We start from the raw sequence: 13866 nt of genomic DNA, 5'->3' as shown, positions 1-13866 counted from the left end.
TTTTTTTTTTTAAGTGTGGATTCCATTTTTGCATACTGGAAGAACATTTAAGGAGTCTACAACGTGATTGGTGCCCTACAAATACAGTTGGGCAACTTTCTAGCAACCCCTTTCTATGTACATGGAGAATCAAATTGGGGACAGTGAAAAAAACTTGCATAGTTTGAAGAAAAAAGTTGCGATGTAGCACAATCCCAAAAGAGAACCATTGACCTTTTATGGCTTTGTTTGTTTATAGAAACTGCTGAGAGGTCGTGAAGGCCTTCTGGTCCTTTGGCACAAGTTGATCCAGGATTCAGGGTTTTGACCAGTAATTTTTGAGCCAAAACGCGTTTGCTTTTGACAGAAGCTACACCAACCAGCACAATACCAATGTTTACCTTGGCATTGCTTTTGTATTGCGGACTAACCCTACTAAGTTTCAAACAATAACTGATGAGCAGCAAATGGTTTAGATGAAGTGTTGAAAAAGCTAAGAACGCTTCTCTTCGTTTTTTTCTCCTTTTTGTGGTTGCTAAACTGTAAGAAGAGAGTAGAGCATGAGCTTGAACACAAAACATTAAAAGAGAATAAACGCAACACCAATGGTGAAAAGCCATGCGTTGGCCGGGAATCGAACCCGGGTCAACTGCTTGGAAGGCAGCTATGCTCACCACTATACCACCAACGCTTACGTAAGCGCGCGCATTTTTTTTTTACATTTTCTGCAATAACAGTAAACGTTCTAGCAAATCCTTTCTGAGTACATGGAGAATCAAACTGGGGGAGAGTGAAAAAAGTTGTGATGTAGCACAATCCCAAGGAGAACCATTGACCTTTTATGGTTTGTTTATAGAAAATTTTGAGACGTCGTAAAGGCCTTCTGGTCCTTTAGCGGCATGAGTTGAACTGGGATTCAGGGTTTTAACCAGTGTTTTTTTGAGCCAAAAGGGTTTGCTGTAGACAGGGGCATTTAGATGAAATGTAATGATGAAGAGTATAAAACACAACCGTTTAGCAGAGGATGGTTTCGATCCATCGACCTCTGGGTTATGGGCCCAGCACGCTTCCGCTGCGCCACTCTGCTTATGGTGGAGGATGCTCAGAGTTGAAGTCTAATTACTGCCTGCCTTCTGGTCTATGTCATGTAATTTATCAGCCATTTCTTATCTGTTGGCAACTAAATTATTCTTGGTGCTTTGCAAATGTTTGTTTTTGTTGAAAATCATGTCTCTGTGGCGCAATCGGTTAGCGCGTTCGGCTGTTAACCGAAAGGTTGGTGGTTCGAGTCCACCCAGGGACGTTGCACCCTTTTGCTTCAGTTGAAGAAGTTTTTGCATTTGTGCTAAGCATCTCCCTCAAGTAAAAGCCATTTTGCTGACGATGTTTTGAATTCACGAGACAAACTGGAGAAAAACCTTCTGGATGAGATAGGATAAACAAAACTTCCTTCGAGCCGGAATTGAACCAGCGACCTAAGGATTGCTAATTTAGAGCTACAGTCCTCCGCTCTACCAGCCGAGCTATCGAAGGATTGTTGAAAGCCCACTAGGTTTGGCCATGGGTGCCACGAGCAGGTGGTAAAAATGATTCATTCAACCCAGCGAAAAAGGAATTCAGCGGTAGTATTGGAGAATGCGGGCATCGATCCCGCTACCTCTCGCATGCTAAGCGAGCGCTCTACCACTTGAGCTAATCCCCCAAACCTGGCAAACATATCGTCAGTTTCACGTCACACCAGGTCACAATTTTCATATACAATCACACATGCCAGTGCAAGCTTTTTTTTTTTTTTTTTTTTTTTAAGTGTGGATTCCATTTTTGCATACTGGAAGAACATTTAAGGAGTCTACAACGTGATTGGTGCCCTACAAATACAGTTGGGCAACTTTCTAGCAACCCCTTTCTATGTACATGGAGAATCAAATTGGGGACAGTGAAAAAAACTTGCATAGTTTGAAGAAAAAAGTTGCGATGTAGCACAATCCCAAAAGAGAACCATTGACCTTTTATGGCTTTGTTTGTTTATAGAAACTGCTGAGAGGTCGTGAAGGCCTTCTGGTCCTTTGGCACAAGTTGATTGAGGATTCAGGGTTTTGACCAGTAATTTTTGAGCCAAAACGCGTTTGCTTTTGACAGAAGCTACACCAACCAGCACAATACCAATGTTTACCTTGGCATTGCTTTTGTATTGCGGACTAACCCTACTAAGTTTCAAACAATAACTGATGAGCAGCAAATGGTTTAGATGAAGTGTTGAAAAAGCTAAGAACGCTTCTCTTCGTTTTTTTCTCCTTTTTGTGGTTGCTAAACTGTAAGAAGAGAGTAGAGCATGAGCTTGAACACAAAACATTAAAAGAGAATAAACGCAACACCAATGGTGAAAAGCCATGCGTTGGCCGGGAATCGAACCCGGGTCAACTGCTTGGAAGGCAGCTATGCTCACCACTATACCACCAACGCTTACGTAAGCGCGCGCATTTTTTTTTTACATTTTCTGCAATAACAGTAAACGTTCTAGCAAATCCTTTCTAAGTACATGGAGAATCAAACTGGGGGAGAGTGAAAAAAGTTGTGATGTAGCACAATCCCAAGGAGAACCATTGACCTTTTATGGTTTGTTTATAGAAAATTTTGAGACGTCGTAAAGGCCTTCTGGTCCTTTAGCGGCATGAGTTGAACTGGGATTCAGGGTTTTAACCAGTGTTTTTTTGAGCCAAAAGGGTTTGCTGTAGACAGGGGCATTTAGATGAAATGTAATGATGAAGAGTATAAAACACAACCGTTTAGCAGAGGATGGTTTCGATCCATCGACCTCTGGGTTATGGGCCCAGCACGCTTCCGCTGCGCCACTCTGCTTATGGTGGAGGATGCTCAGAGTTGAAGTCTAATTACTGCCTGCCTTCTGGTCTATGTCATGTAATTTATCAGCCATTTCTTATCTGTTGGCAACTAAATTATTCTTGGTGCTTTGCAAATGTTTGTTTTTGTTGAAAATCATGTCTCTGTGGCGCAATCGGTTAGCGCGTTCGGCTGTTAACCGAAAGGTTGGTGGTTCGAGTCCACCCAGGGACGTTGCACCCTTTTGCTTCAGTTGAAGAAGTTTTTGCATTTGTGCTAAGCATCTCCCTCAAGTAAAAGCCATTTTGCTGACGATGTTTTGAATTCACGAGACAAACTGGAGAAAAACCTTCTGGATGAGATAGGATAAACAAAACTTCCTTCGAGCCGGAATTGAACCAGCGACCTAAGGATTGCTAATTTAGAGCTACAGTCCTCCGCTCTACCAGCTGAGCTATCGAAGGATTGTTGAAAGCCCACTAGGTTTGGCCATGGGTGCCACGAGCAGGTGGTAAAAATGATTCATTCAACCCAGCGAAAAAGGAATTCAGCAGTAGTATTGGAGAATGCGGGCATCGATTCCGCTACCTCTCGCATGCTAAGCGAGCGCTCTACCACTTGAGCTAATCCCCCAAACCTGGCAAACATATCGTCAGTTTCACGTCACACCAGGTCACAATTTTCATATACAATCACACATGCCAGTGCAAGCTTTTTTTTTTTTTTTTTTTTTTTAAGTGTGGATTCCATTTTTGCATACTGGAAGAACATTTAAGGAGTCTACAACGTGATTGGTGCCCTACAAATACAGTTGGGCAACTTTCTAGCAACCCCTTTCTATGTACATGGAGAATCAAATTGGGGACAGTGAAAAAAACTTGCATAGTTTGAAGAAAAAAGTTGCGATGTAGCACAATCCCAAAAGAGAACCATTGACCTTTTATGGCTTTGTTTGTTTATAGAAACTGCTGAGAGGTCGTGAAGGCCTTCTGGTCCTTTGGCACAAGTTGATCCAGGATTCAGGGTTTTGACCAGTAATTTTTGAGCCAAAACGCGTTTGCTTTTGACAGAAGCTACACCAACCAGCACAATACCAATGTTTACCTTGGCATTGCTTTTGTATTGCGGACTAACCCTACTAAGTTTCAAACAATAACTGATGAGCAGCAAATGGTTTAGATGAAGTGTTGAAAAAGCTAAGAACGCTTCTCTTCGTTTTTTTCTCCTTTTTGTGGTTGCTAAACTGTAAGAAGAGAGTAGAGCATGAGCTTGAACACAAAACATTAAAAGAGAATAAACGCAACACCAATGGTGAAAAGCCATGCGTTGGCCGGGAATCGAACCCGGGTCAACTGCTTGGAAGGCAGCTATGCTCACCACTATACCACCAACGCTTACGTAAGCGCGCATTTTTTTTTTACATTTTCTGCAATAACAGTAAACGTTCTAGCAAATCCTTTCTAAGTACATGGAGAATCAAACTGGGGGAGAGTGAAAAAAGTTGTGATGTAGCACAATCCCAAGGAGAACCATTGACCTTTTATGGTTTGTTTATAGAAAATTTTGAGACGTCGTAAAGGCCTTCTGGTCCTTTAGCGGCACGAGTTGAACTGGGATTCAGGGTTTTAACCAGTGTTTTTTTGAGCCAAAAGGGTTTGCTGTAGACAGGGGCATTTAGATGAAATGTAATGATGAAGAGTATAAAACACAACCGTTTAGCAGAGGATGGTTTCGATCCATCGACCTCTGGGTTATGGGCCCAGCACGCTTCCGCTGCGCCACTCTGCTTATGGTGGAGGATGCTCAGAGTTGAAGTCTAATTACTGCCTGCCTTCTGGTCTATGTCATGTAATTTATCAGCCATTTCTTATCTGTTGGCAACTAAATTATTCTTGGTGCTTTGCAAATGTTTGTTTTTGTTGAAAATCATGTCTCTGTGGCGCAATCGGTTAGCGCGTTCGGCTGTTAACCGAAAGGTTGGTGGTTCGAGTCCACCCAGGGACGTTGCACCCTTTTGCTTCAGTTGAAGAAGTTTTTGCATTTGTGCTAAGCATCTCCCTCAAGTAAAAGCCATTTTGCTGACGATGTTTTGAATTCACGAGACAAACTGGAGAAAAACCTTCTGGATGAGATAGGATAAACAAAACTTCCTTCGAGCCGGAATTGAACCAGCGACCTAAGGATTGCTAATTTAGAGCTACAGTCCTCCGCTCTACCAGCTGAGCTATCGAAGGATTGTTGAAAGCCCACTAGGTTTGGCCATGGGTGCCACGAGCAGGTGGTAAAAATGATTCATTCAACCCAGCGAAAAAGGAATTCAGCGGTAGTATTGGAGAATGCGGGCATCGATCCCGCTACCTCTCGCATGCTAAGCGAGCGCTCTACCACTTGAGCTAATCCCCCAAACCTGGCAAACATATCGTCAGTTTCACGTCACACCAGGTCACAATTTTCATATACAATCACACATGCCAGTGCAAGCTTTTTTTTTTTTTTTTTTTTTTTAAAGTGTGGATTCCATTTTTGCATACTGGAAGAACATTTAAGGAGTCTACAACGTGATTGGTGCCCTACAAATACAGTTGGGCAACTTTCTAGCAACCCCTTTCTATGTACATGGAGAATCAAATTGGGGACAGTGAAAAAAACTTGCATAGTTTGAAGAAAAAAGTTGCGATGTAGCACAATCCCAAAAGAGAACCATTGACCTTTTATGGCTTTGTTTGTTTATAGAAACTGCTGAGAGGTCGTGAAGGCCTTCTGGTCCTTTGGCACAAGTTGATCCAGGATTCAGGGTTTTGACCAGTAATTTTTGAGCCAAAACGCGTTTGCTTTTGACAGAAGCTACACCAACCAGCACAATACCAATGTTTACCTTGGCATTGCTTTTGTATTGCGGACTAACCCTACTAAGTTTCAAACAATAACTGATGAGCAGCAAATGGTTTAGATGAAGTGTTGAAAAAGCTAAGAACGCTTCTCTTCGTTTTTTTCTCCTTTTTGTGGTTGCTAAACTGTAAGAAGAGAGTAGAGCATGAGCTTGAACACAAAACATTAAAAGAGAATAAACGCAACACCAATGGTGAAAAAGCAAGCCATGCGTTGGCCGGGAATCGAACCCGGGTCAACTGCTTGGAAGGCAGCTATGCTCACCACTATACCACCAACGCTTACGTAAGCGCGCATTTTTTTTTTACATTTTCTGCAATAACAGTAAACGTTCTAGCAAATCCTTTCTAAGTACATGGAGAATCAAACTGGGGGAGAGTGAAAAAAGTTGTGATGTAGCACAATCCCAAGGAGAACCATTGACCTTTTATGGTTTGTTTATAGAAAATTTTGAGATGTCGTAAAGGCCTTCTGGTCCTTTAGCGGCACGAGTTGAACTGGGATTCAGGGTTTTAACCAGTGTTTTTTTGAGCCAAAAGGGTTTGCTGTAGACAGGGGCATTTAGAGGAAATGTAATGATGAAGAGTATAAAACACAACCGTTTAGCAGAGGATGGTTTCGATCCATCGACCTCTGGGTTATGGGCCCAGCACGCTTCCGCTGCGCCACTCTGCTTATGGTGGAGGATGCTCAGAGTTGAAGTCTAATTACTGCCTGCCTTCTGGTCTATGTCATGTAATTTATCAGCCATTTCTTATCTGTTGGCAACTAAATTATTCTTGGTGCTTTGCAAATGTTTGTTTTTGTTGAAAATCATGTCTCTGTGGCGCAATCGGTTAGCGCGTTCGGCTGTTAACCGAAAGGTTGGTGGTTCGAGTCCACCCAGGGACGTTGCACCCTTTTGCTTCAGTTGAAGAAGTTTTTGCATTTGTGCTAAGCATCTCCCTCAAGTAAAAGCCATTTTGCTGACGATGTTTTGAATTCACGAGACAAACTGGAGAAAAACCTTCTGGATGAGATAGGATAAACAAAACTTCCTTCGAGCCGGAATTGAACCAGCGACCTAAGGATTGCTAATTTAGAGCTACAGTCCTCCGCTCTACCAGCTGAGCTATCGAAGGATTGTTGAAAGCCCACTAGGTTTGGCCATGGGTGCCACGAGCAGGTGGTAAAAATGATTCATTCAACCCAGCGAAAAAGGAATTCAGCGGTAGTATTGGAGAATGCGGGCATCGATCCCGCTACCTCTCGCATGCTAAGCGAGCGCTCTACCACTTGAGCTAATCCCCCAAACCTGGCAAACATATCGTCAGTTTCACGTCACACCAGGTCACAATTTTCATATACAATCACACATGCCAGTGCAAGCTTTTTTTTTTTTTTTTTTTTTTTAAGTGTGGATTCCATTTTTGCATACTGGAAGAACATTTAAGGAGTCTACAACGTGATTGGTGCCCTACAAATACAGTTGGGCAACTTTCTAGCAACCCCTTTCTATGTACATGGAGAATCAAATTGGGGACAGTGAAAAAAACTTGCATAGTTTGAAGAAAAAAGTTGCGATGTAGCACAATCCCAAAAGAGAACCATTGACCTTTTATGGCTTTGTTTGTTTATAGAAACTGCTGAGAGGTCGTGAAGGCCTTCTGGTCCTTTGGCACAAGTTGATCCAGGATTCAGGGTTTTGACCAGTAATTTTTGAGCCAAAACGCGTTTGCTTTTGACAGAAGCTACACCAACCAGCACAATACCAATGTTTACCTTGGCATTGCTTTTGTATTGCGGACTAACCCTACTAAGTTTCAAACAATAACTGATGAGCAGCAAATGGTTTAGATGAAGTGTTGAAAAAGCTAAGAACGCTTCTCTTCGTTTTTTTCTCCTTTTTGTGGTTGCTAAACTGTAAGAAGAGAGTAGAGCATGAGCTTGAACACAAAACATTAAAAGAGAATAAACGCAACACCAATGGTGAAAAAGCAAGCCATGCGTTGGCCGGGAATCGAACCCGGGTCAACTGCTTGGAAGGCAGCTATGCTCACCACTATACCACCAACGCTTACGTAAGCGCGCATTTTTTTTTTACATTTTCTGCAATAACAGTAAACGTTCTAGCAAATCCTTTCTAAGTACATGGAGAATCAAACTGGGGGAGAGTGAAAAAAGTTGTGATGTAGCACAATCCCAAGGAGAACCATTGACCTTTTATGGTTTGTTTATAGAAAATTTTGAGACGTCGTAAAGGCCTTCTGGTCCTTTAGCGGCACGAGTTGAACTGGGATTCAGGGTTTTAACCAGTGTTTTTTTGAGCCAAAAGGGTTTGCTGTAGACAGGGGCATTTAGAGGAAATGTAATGATGAAGAGTATAAAACACAACCGTTTAGCAGAGGATGGTTTCGATCCATCGACCTCTGGGTTATGGGCCCAGCACGCTTCCGCTGCGCCACTCTGCTTATGGTGGAGGATGCTCAGAGTTGAAGTCTAATTACTGCCTGCCTTCTGGTCTATGTCATGTAATTTATCAGCCATTTCTTATCTGTTGGCAACTAAATTATTCTTGGTGCTTTGCAAATGTTTGTTTTTGTTGAAAATCATGTCTCTGTGGCGCAATCGGTTAGCGCGTTCGGCTGTTAACCGAAAGGTTGGTGGTTCGAGTCCACCCAGGGACGTTGCACCCTTTTGCTTCAGTTGAAGAAGTTTTTGCATTTGTGCTAAGCATCTCCCTCAAGTAAAAGCCATTTTGCTGACGATGTTTTGAATTCACGAGACAAACTGGAGAAAAACCTTCTGGATGAGATAGGATAAACAAAACTTCCTTCGAGCCGGAATTGAACCAGCGACCTAAGGATTGCTAATTTAGAGCTACAGTCCTCCGCTCTACCAGCTGAGCTATCGAAGGATTGTTGAAAGCCCACTAGGTTTGGCCATGGGTGCCACGAGCAGGTGGTAAAAATGATTCATTCAACCCAGCGAAAAAGGAATTCAGCGGTAGTATTGGAGAATGCGGGGATCGATCCCGCTACCTCTCGCATGCTAAGCGAGCGCTCTACCACTTGAGCTAATCCCCCAAACCTGGCAAACATATCGTCAGTTTCACGTCACACCAGGTCACAATTTTCATATACAATCACACATGCCAGTGCAAGCTTTTTTTTTTTTTTTTTTTTTTTAAAGTGTGGATTCCATTTTTGCATACTGGAAGAACATTTAAGGAGTCTACAACGTGATTGGTGCCCTACAAATACAGTTGGGCAACTTTCTAGCAACCCCTTTCTATGTACATGGAGAATCAAATTGGGGACAGTGAAAAAAACTTGCATAGTTTGAAGAAAAAAGTTGCGATGTAGCACAATCCCAAAAGAGAACCATTGACCTTTTATGGCTTTGTTTGTTTATAGAAACTGCTGAGAGGTCGTGAAGGCCTTCTGGTCCTTTGGCACAAGTTGATCCAGGATTCAGGGTTTTGACCAGTAATTTTTGAGCCAAAACGCGTTTGCTTTTGACAGAAGCTACATCAACCAGCACAATACCAATGTTTACCTTGGCATTGCTTTTGTATTGCGGACTAACCCTACTAAGTTTCAAACAATAACTGATGAGCAGCAAATGGTTTAGATGAAGTGTTGAAAAAGCTAAGAACGCTTCTCTTCGTTTTTTTCTCCTTTTTGTGGTTGCTAAACTGTAAGAAGAGAGTAGAGCATGAGCTTGAACACAAAACATTAAAAGAGAATAAACGCAACACCAATGGTGAAAAAGCAAGCCATGCGTTGGCCGGGAATCGAACCCGGGTCAACTGCTTGGAAGGCAGCTATGCTCACCACTATACCACCAACGCTTACGTAAGCGCGCATTTTTTTTTTACATTTTCTGCAATAACAGTAAACGTTCTAGCAAATCCTTTCTAAGTACATGGAGAATCAAACTGGGGGAGAGTGAAAAAAGTTGTGATGTAGCACAATCCCAAGGAGAACCATTGACCTTTTATGGTTTGTTTATAGAAAATTTTGAGACATCGTAAAGGCCTTCTGGTCCTTTAGCGGCACGAGTTGAACTGGGATTCAGGGTTTTAACCAGTGTTTTTTTGAGCCAAAAGGGTTTGCTGTAGACAGGGGCATTTAGAGGAAATGTAATGATGAAGAGTATAAAACACAACCGTTTAGCAGAGGATGGTTTCGATCCATCGACCTCTGGGTTATGGGCCCAGCACGCTTCCGCTGCGCCACTCTGCTTATGGTGGAGGATGCTCAGAGTTGAAGTCTAATTACTGCCTGCCTTCTGGTCTATGTCATGTAATTTATCAGCCATTTCTTATCTGTTGGCAACTAAATTATTCTTGGTGCTTTGCAAATGTTTGTTTTTGTTGAAAATCATGTCTCTGTGGCGCAATCGGTTAGCGCGTTCGGCTGTTAACCGAAAGGTTGGTGGTTCGAGTCCACCCAGGGACGTTGCACCCTTTTGCTTCAGTTGAAGAAGTTTTTGCATTTGTGCTAAGCATCTCCCTCAAGTAAAAGCATCTCCCTCAAGTAAAAGCCATTTTGCTGACGATGTTTTGAATTCACGAGACAAACTGGAGAAAAACCTTCTGGATGAGATAGGATAAACAAAACTTCCTTCGAGCCGGAATTGAACCAGCGACCTAAGGATTGCTAATTTAGAGCTACAGTCCTCCGCTCTACCAGCTGAGCTATCGAAGGATTGTTGAAAGCCCACTAGGTTTGGCCATGGGTGCCACGAGCAGGTGGTAAAAATGATTCATTCAACCCAGCGAAAAAGGAATTCAGCGGTAGTATTGGAGAATGCGGGCATCGATCCCGCTACCTCTCGCATGCTAAGCGAGCGCTCTACCACTTGAGCTAATCCCCCAAACCTGGCAAACATATCGTCAGTTTCACGTCACACCAGGTCACAATTTTCATATACAATCACACATGCCAGTGCAAGCTTTTTTTTTTTTTTTTTTTTTTTAAAGTGTGGATTCCATTTTTGCATACTGGAAGAACATTTAAGGAGTCTACAACGTGATTGGTGCCCTACAAATACAGTTGGGCAACTTTCTAGCAACCCCTTTCTATGTACATGGAGAATCAAATTGGGGACAGTGAAAAAAACTTGCATAGTTTGAAGAAAAAAGTTGCGATGTAGCACAATCCCAAAAGAGAACCATTGACCTTTTATGGCTTTGTTTGTTTATAGAAACTGCTGAGAGGTCGTGAAGGCCTTCTGGTCCTTTGGCACAAGTTGATCCAGGATTCAGGGTTTTGACCAGTAATTTTTGAGCCAAAACGCGTTTGCTTTTGACAGAAGCTACATCAACCAGCACAATACCAATGTTTACCTTGGCATTGCTTTTGTATTGCGGACTAACCCTACTAAGTTTCAAACAATAACTGATGAGCAGCAAATGGTTTAGATGAAGTGTTGAAAAAGCTAAGAACGCTTCTCTTCGTTTTTTTCTCCTTTTTGTGGTTGCTAAACTGTAAGAAGAGAGTAGAGCATGAGCTTGAACACAAAACATTAAAAGAGAATAAACGCAACACCAATGGTGAAAAAGCAAGCCATGCGTTGGCCGGGAATCGAACCCGGGTCAACTGCTTGGAAGGCAGCTATGCTCACCACTATACCACCAACGCTTACGTAAGCGCGCATTTTTTTTTTACATTTTCTGCAATAACAGTAAACGTTCTAGCAAATCCTTTCTAAGTACATGGAGAATCAAACTGGGGGAGAGTGAAAAAAGTTGTGATGTAGCACAATCCCAAGGAGAACCATTGACCTTTTATGGTTTGTTTATAGAAAATTTTGAGACATCGTAAAGGCCTTCTGGTCCTTTAGCGGCACGAGTTGAACTGGGATTCAGGGTTTTAACCAGTGTTTTTTTGAGCCAAAAGGGTTTGCTGTAGACAGGGGCATTTAGAGGAAATGTAATGATGAAGAGTATAAAACACAACCGTTTAGCAGAGGATGGTTTCGATCCATCGACCTCTGGGTTATGGGCCCAGCACGCTTCCGCTGCGCCACTCTGCTTATGGTGGAGGATGCTCAGAGTTGAAGTCTAATTACTGCCTGCCTTCTGGTCTATGTCATGTAATTTATCAGCCATTTCTTATCTGTTGGCAACTAAATTATTCTTGGTGCTTTGCAAATGTTTGTTTTTGTTGAAAATCATGTCTCTGTGGCGCAATTGGTTAGCGCGTTCGGCTGTTAACCGAAAGGTTGGTGGTTCGAGTCCACCCAGGGACGTTGCACCCTTTTGCTTCAGTTGAAGAAGTTTTTGCATTTGTGCTAAGCATCTCCCTCAAGTAAAAGCCATTTTGCTGACGATGTTTTGAATTCACGAGACAAACTGGAGAAAAACCTTCTGGATGAGATAGGATAAACAAAACTTCCTTCGAGCCGGAATTGAACCAGCGACCTAAGGATTGCTAATTTAGAGCTACAGTCCTCCGCTCTACCAGCTGAGCTATCGAAGGATTGTTGAAAGCCCACTAGGTTTGGCCATGGGTGCCACGAGCAGGTGGTAAAAATGATTCATTCAACCCAGCGAAAAAGGAATTCAGCGGTAGTATTGGAGAATGCGGGCATCGATCCCGCTACCTCTCGCATGCTAAGCGAGCGCTCTACCACTTGAGCTAATCCCCCAAACCTGGCAAACATATCGTCAGTTTCACGTCACACCAGGTCACAATTTTCATATACAATCACACATGCCAGTGCAAGCTTTTTTTTTTTTTTTTTTTTTTTAAAGTGTGGATTCCATTTTTGCATACTGGAAGAACATTTAAGGAGTCTACAACGTGATTGGTGCCCTACAAATACAGTTGGGCAACTTTCTAGCAACCCCTTTCTATGTACATGGAGAATCAAATTGGGGACAGTGAAAAAAACTTGCATAGTTTGAAGAAAAAAGTTGCGATGTAGCACAATCCCAAAAGAGAACCATTGACCTTTTATGGCTTTGTTTGTTTATAGAAACTGCTGAGAGGTCGTGAAGGCCTTCTGGTCCTTTGGCACAAGTTGATCCAGGATTCAGGGTTTTGACCAGTAATTTTTGAGCCAAAACGCGTTTGCTTTTGACAGAAGCTACATCAACCAGCACAATACCAATGTTTACCTTGGCATTGCTTTTGTATTGCGGACTAACCCTACTAAGTTTCAAACAATAACTGATGAGCAGCAAATGGTTTAGATGAAGTGTTGAAAAAGCTAAGAACGCTTCTCTTCGTTTTTTTCTCCTTTTTGTGGTTGCTAAACTGTAAGAAGAGAGTAGAGCATGAGCTTGAACACAAAACATTAAAAGAGAATAAACGCAACACCAATGGTGAAAAAGCAAGCCATGCGTTGGCCGGGAATCGAACCCGGGTCAACTGCTTGGAAGGCAGCTATGCTCACCACTATACCACCAACGCTTACGTAAGCGCGCATTTTTTTTTTACATTTTCTGCAATAACAGTAAACGTTCTAGCAAATCCTTTCTAAGTACATGGAGAATCAAACTGGGGGAGAGTGAAAAAAGTTGTGATGTAGCACAATCCCAAGGAGAACCATTGACCTTTTATGGTTTGTTTATAGAAAATTTTGAGACGTCGTAAAGGCCTTCTGGTCCTTTAGCGGCACGAGTTGAACTGGGATTCAGGGTTTTAACCAGTGTTTTTTTGAGCCAAAAGGGTTTGCTGTAGACAGGGGCATTTAGAGGAAATGTAATGATGAAGAGTATAAAACACAACCGTTTAGCAGAGGATGGTTTCGATCCATCGACCTCTGGGTTATGGGCCCAGCACGCTTCCGCTGCGCCACTCTGCTTATGGTGGAGGATGCTCAGAGTTGAAGTCTAATTACTGCCTGCCTTCTGGTCTATGTCATGTAATTTATCAGCCATTTCTTATCTGTTGGCAACTAAATTATTCTTGGTGCTTTGCAAATGTTTGTTTTTGTTGAAAATCATGTCTCTGTGGCGCAATCGGTTAGCGCGTTCGGCTGTTAACCGAAAGGTTGGTGGTTCGAGTCCACCCAGGGACGTTGCACCCTTTTGCTTCAGTTGAAGAAGTTTTTGCATTTGTGCTAAGCATCTCCCTCAAGTAAAAGCCATTTTGCTGACGATGTTTTGAATTCACGAGACAAACTGGAGAAAAACCTTCTGGATGAGATAGGATAAACAAAACT

At 42.5% G+C, this 13866-nt stretch overlaps 28 non-coding genes across 28 annotated transcripts; 8 read left to right on the top strand and 20 right to left on the bottom strand.

Annotated features, from left to right (window-relative positions):
* Positions 1–598: 598 nt before the first annotated feature.
* On the bottom strand, positions 599–670 carry TRNAG-UCC (transfer RNA glycine (anticodon UCC)). Its single transcript has one exon. It is a non-coding gene; the product is annotated as a tRNA-Gly (tRNA).
* A 538-nt stretch (positions 671–1208) lies between these two features.
* TRNAN-GUU (transfer RNA asparagine (anticodon GUU)) lies at positions 1209–1282 on the top strand. Its single transcript has one exon. It is a non-coding gene; the product is annotated as a tRNA-Asn (tRNA).
* A 326-nt stretch (positions 1283–1608) lies between these two features.
* Positions 1609–1681, bottom strand: TRNAA-AGC (transfer RNA alanine (anticodon AGC)). The gene has a single exon. It is a non-coding gene; the product is annotated as a tRNA-Ala (tRNA).
* Positions 1682–2370: 689 nt separating this feature from the next.
* On the bottom strand, positions 2371–2442 carry TRNAG-UCC (transfer RNA glycine (anticodon UCC)). Its single transcript has one exon. It is a non-coding gene; the product is annotated as a tRNA-Gly (tRNA).
* A 538-nt stretch (positions 2443–2980) lies between these two features.
* TRNAN-GUU (transfer RNA asparagine (anticodon GUU)) lies at positions 2981–3054 on the top strand. Its single transcript has one exon. It is a non-coding gene; the product is annotated as a tRNA-Asn (tRNA).
* Positions 3055–3198: 144 nt separating this feature from the next.
* On the bottom strand, positions 3199–3284 carry TRNAY-GUA (transfer RNA tyrosine (anticodon GUA)). The gene is given in 2 exon segments: positions 3199–3234; positions 3248–3284. It is a non-coding gene; the product is annotated as a tRNA-Tyr (tRNA).
* Positions 3285–4142: 858 nt separating this feature from the next.
* TRNAG-UCC (transfer RNA glycine (anticodon UCC)) lies at positions 4143–4214 on the bottom strand. The gene has a single exon. It is a non-coding gene; the product is annotated as a tRNA-Gly (tRNA).
* Positions 4215–4750: 536 nt separating this feature from the next.
* On the top strand, positions 4751–4824 carry TRNAN-GUU (transfer RNA asparagine (anticodon GUU)). The gene has a single exon. It is a non-coding gene; the product is annotated as a tRNA-Asn (tRNA).
* A 144-nt stretch (positions 4825–4968) lies between these two features.
* On the bottom strand, positions 4969–5054 carry TRNAY-GUA (transfer RNA tyrosine (anticodon GUA)). Its single transcript is given in 2 exon segments — positions 4969–5004; positions 5018–5054. It is a non-coding gene; the product is annotated as a tRNA-Tyr (tRNA).
* A 96-nt stretch (positions 5055–5150) lies between these two features.
* On the bottom strand, positions 5151–5223 carry TRNAA-AGC (transfer RNA alanine (anticodon AGC)). Its single transcript has one exon. It is a non-coding gene; the product is annotated as a tRNA-Ala (tRNA).
* A 695-nt stretch (positions 5224–5918) lies between these two features.
* On the bottom strand, positions 5919–5990 carry TRNAG-UCC (transfer RNA glycine (anticodon UCC)). The gene has a single exon. It is a non-coding gene; the product is annotated as a tRNA-Gly (tRNA).
* A 536-nt stretch (positions 5991–6526) lies between these two features.
* On the top strand, positions 6527–6600 carry TRNAN-GUU (transfer RNA asparagine (anticodon GUU)). The gene has a single exon. It is a non-coding gene; the product is annotated as a tRNA-Asn (tRNA).
* A 144-nt stretch (positions 6601–6744) lies between these two features.
* Positions 6745–6830, bottom strand: TRNAY-GUA (transfer RNA tyrosine (anticodon GUA)). The gene is given in 2 exon segments: positions 6745–6780; positions 6794–6830. It is a non-coding gene; the product is annotated as a tRNA-Tyr (tRNA).
* Positions 6831–6926: 96 nt separating this feature from the next.
* On the bottom strand, positions 6927–6999 carry TRNAA-AGC (transfer RNA alanine (anticodon AGC)). The gene has a single exon. It is a non-coding gene; the product is annotated as a tRNA-Ala (tRNA).
* Positions 7000–7693: 694 nt separating this feature from the next.
* On the bottom strand, positions 7694–7765 carry TRNAG-UCC (transfer RNA glycine (anticodon UCC)). The gene has a single exon. It is a non-coding gene; the product is annotated as a tRNA-Gly (tRNA).
* Positions 7766–8301: 536 nt separating this feature from the next.
* Positions 8302–8375, top strand: TRNAN-GUU (transfer RNA asparagine (anticodon GUU)). Its single transcript has one exon. It is a non-coding gene; the product is annotated as a tRNA-Asn (tRNA).
* Positions 8376–8519: 144 nt separating this feature from the next.
* On the bottom strand, positions 8520–8605 carry TRNAY-GUA (transfer RNA tyrosine (anticodon GUA)). The gene is given in 2 exon segments: positions 8520–8555; positions 8569–8605. It is a non-coding gene; the product is annotated as a tRNA-Tyr (tRNA).
* A 96-nt stretch (positions 8606–8701) lies between these two features.
* Positions 8702–8774, bottom strand: TRNAA-AGC (transfer RNA alanine (anticodon AGC)). The gene has a single exon. It is a non-coding gene; the product is annotated as a tRNA-Ala (tRNA).
* A 695-nt stretch (positions 8775–9469) lies between these two features.
* TRNAG-UCC (transfer RNA glycine (anticodon UCC)) lies at positions 9470–9541 on the bottom strand. Its single transcript has one exon. It is a non-coding gene; the product is annotated as a tRNA-Gly (tRNA).
* A 536-nt stretch (positions 9542–10077) lies between these two features.
* TRNAN-GUU (transfer RNA asparagine (anticodon GUU)) lies at positions 10078–10151 on the top strand. The gene has a single exon. It is a non-coding gene; the product is annotated as a tRNA-Asn (tRNA).
* Positions 10152–10314: 163 nt separating this feature from the next.
* On the bottom strand, positions 10315–10400 carry TRNAY-GUA (transfer RNA tyrosine (anticodon GUA)). The gene is given in 2 exon segments: positions 10315–10350; positions 10364–10400. It is a non-coding gene; the product is annotated as a tRNA-Tyr (tRNA).
* Positions 10401–10496: 96 nt separating this feature from the next.
* Positions 10497–10569, bottom strand: TRNAA-AGC (transfer RNA alanine (anticodon AGC)). The gene has a single exon. It is a non-coding gene; the product is annotated as a tRNA-Ala (tRNA).
* A 695-nt stretch (positions 10570–11264) lies between these two features.
* TRNAG-UCC (transfer RNA glycine (anticodon UCC)) lies at positions 11265–11336 on the bottom strand. Its single transcript has one exon. It is a non-coding gene; the product is annotated as a tRNA-Gly (tRNA).
* A 536-nt stretch (positions 11337–11872) lies between these two features.
* On the top strand, positions 11873–11946 carry TRNAN-GUU (transfer RNA asparagine (anticodon GUU)). The gene has a single exon. It is a non-coding gene; the product is annotated as a tRNA-Asn (tRNA).
* A 144-nt stretch (positions 11947–12090) lies between these two features.
* Positions 12091–12176, bottom strand: TRNAY-GUA (transfer RNA tyrosine (anticodon GUA)). The gene is given in 2 exon segments: positions 12091–12126; positions 12140–12176. It is a non-coding gene; the product is annotated as a tRNA-Tyr (tRNA).
* A 96-nt stretch (positions 12177–12272) lies between these two features.
* On the bottom strand, positions 12273–12345 carry TRNAA-AGC (transfer RNA alanine (anticodon AGC)). Its single transcript has one exon. It is a non-coding gene; the product is annotated as a tRNA-Ala (tRNA).
* A 695-nt stretch (positions 12346–13040) lies between these two features.
* On the bottom strand, positions 13041–13112 carry TRNAG-UCC (transfer RNA glycine (anticodon UCC)). Its single transcript has one exon. It is a non-coding gene; the product is annotated as a tRNA-Gly (tRNA).
* A 536-nt stretch (positions 13113–13648) lies between these two features.
* On the top strand, positions 13649–13722 carry TRNAN-GUU (transfer RNA asparagine (anticodon GUU)). The gene has a single exon. It is a non-coding gene; the product is annotated as a tRNA-Asn (tRNA).
* Positions 13723–13866: the final 144 nt, after the last annotated feature.

Source organism: Ranitomeya imitator, chromosome 5, assembly GCF_032444005.1.
Source record: "Ranitomeya imitator isolate aRanImi1 chromosome 5, aRanImi1.pri, whole genome shotgun sequence".
NCBI lineage: Eukaryota > Metazoa > Chordata > Amphibia > Anura > Dendrobatidae > Ranitomeya > Ranitomeya imitator.
Note: the sequence above shows the minus strand (reverse complement) of the source record. Positions and strands in the feature narration are given on the sequence as shown.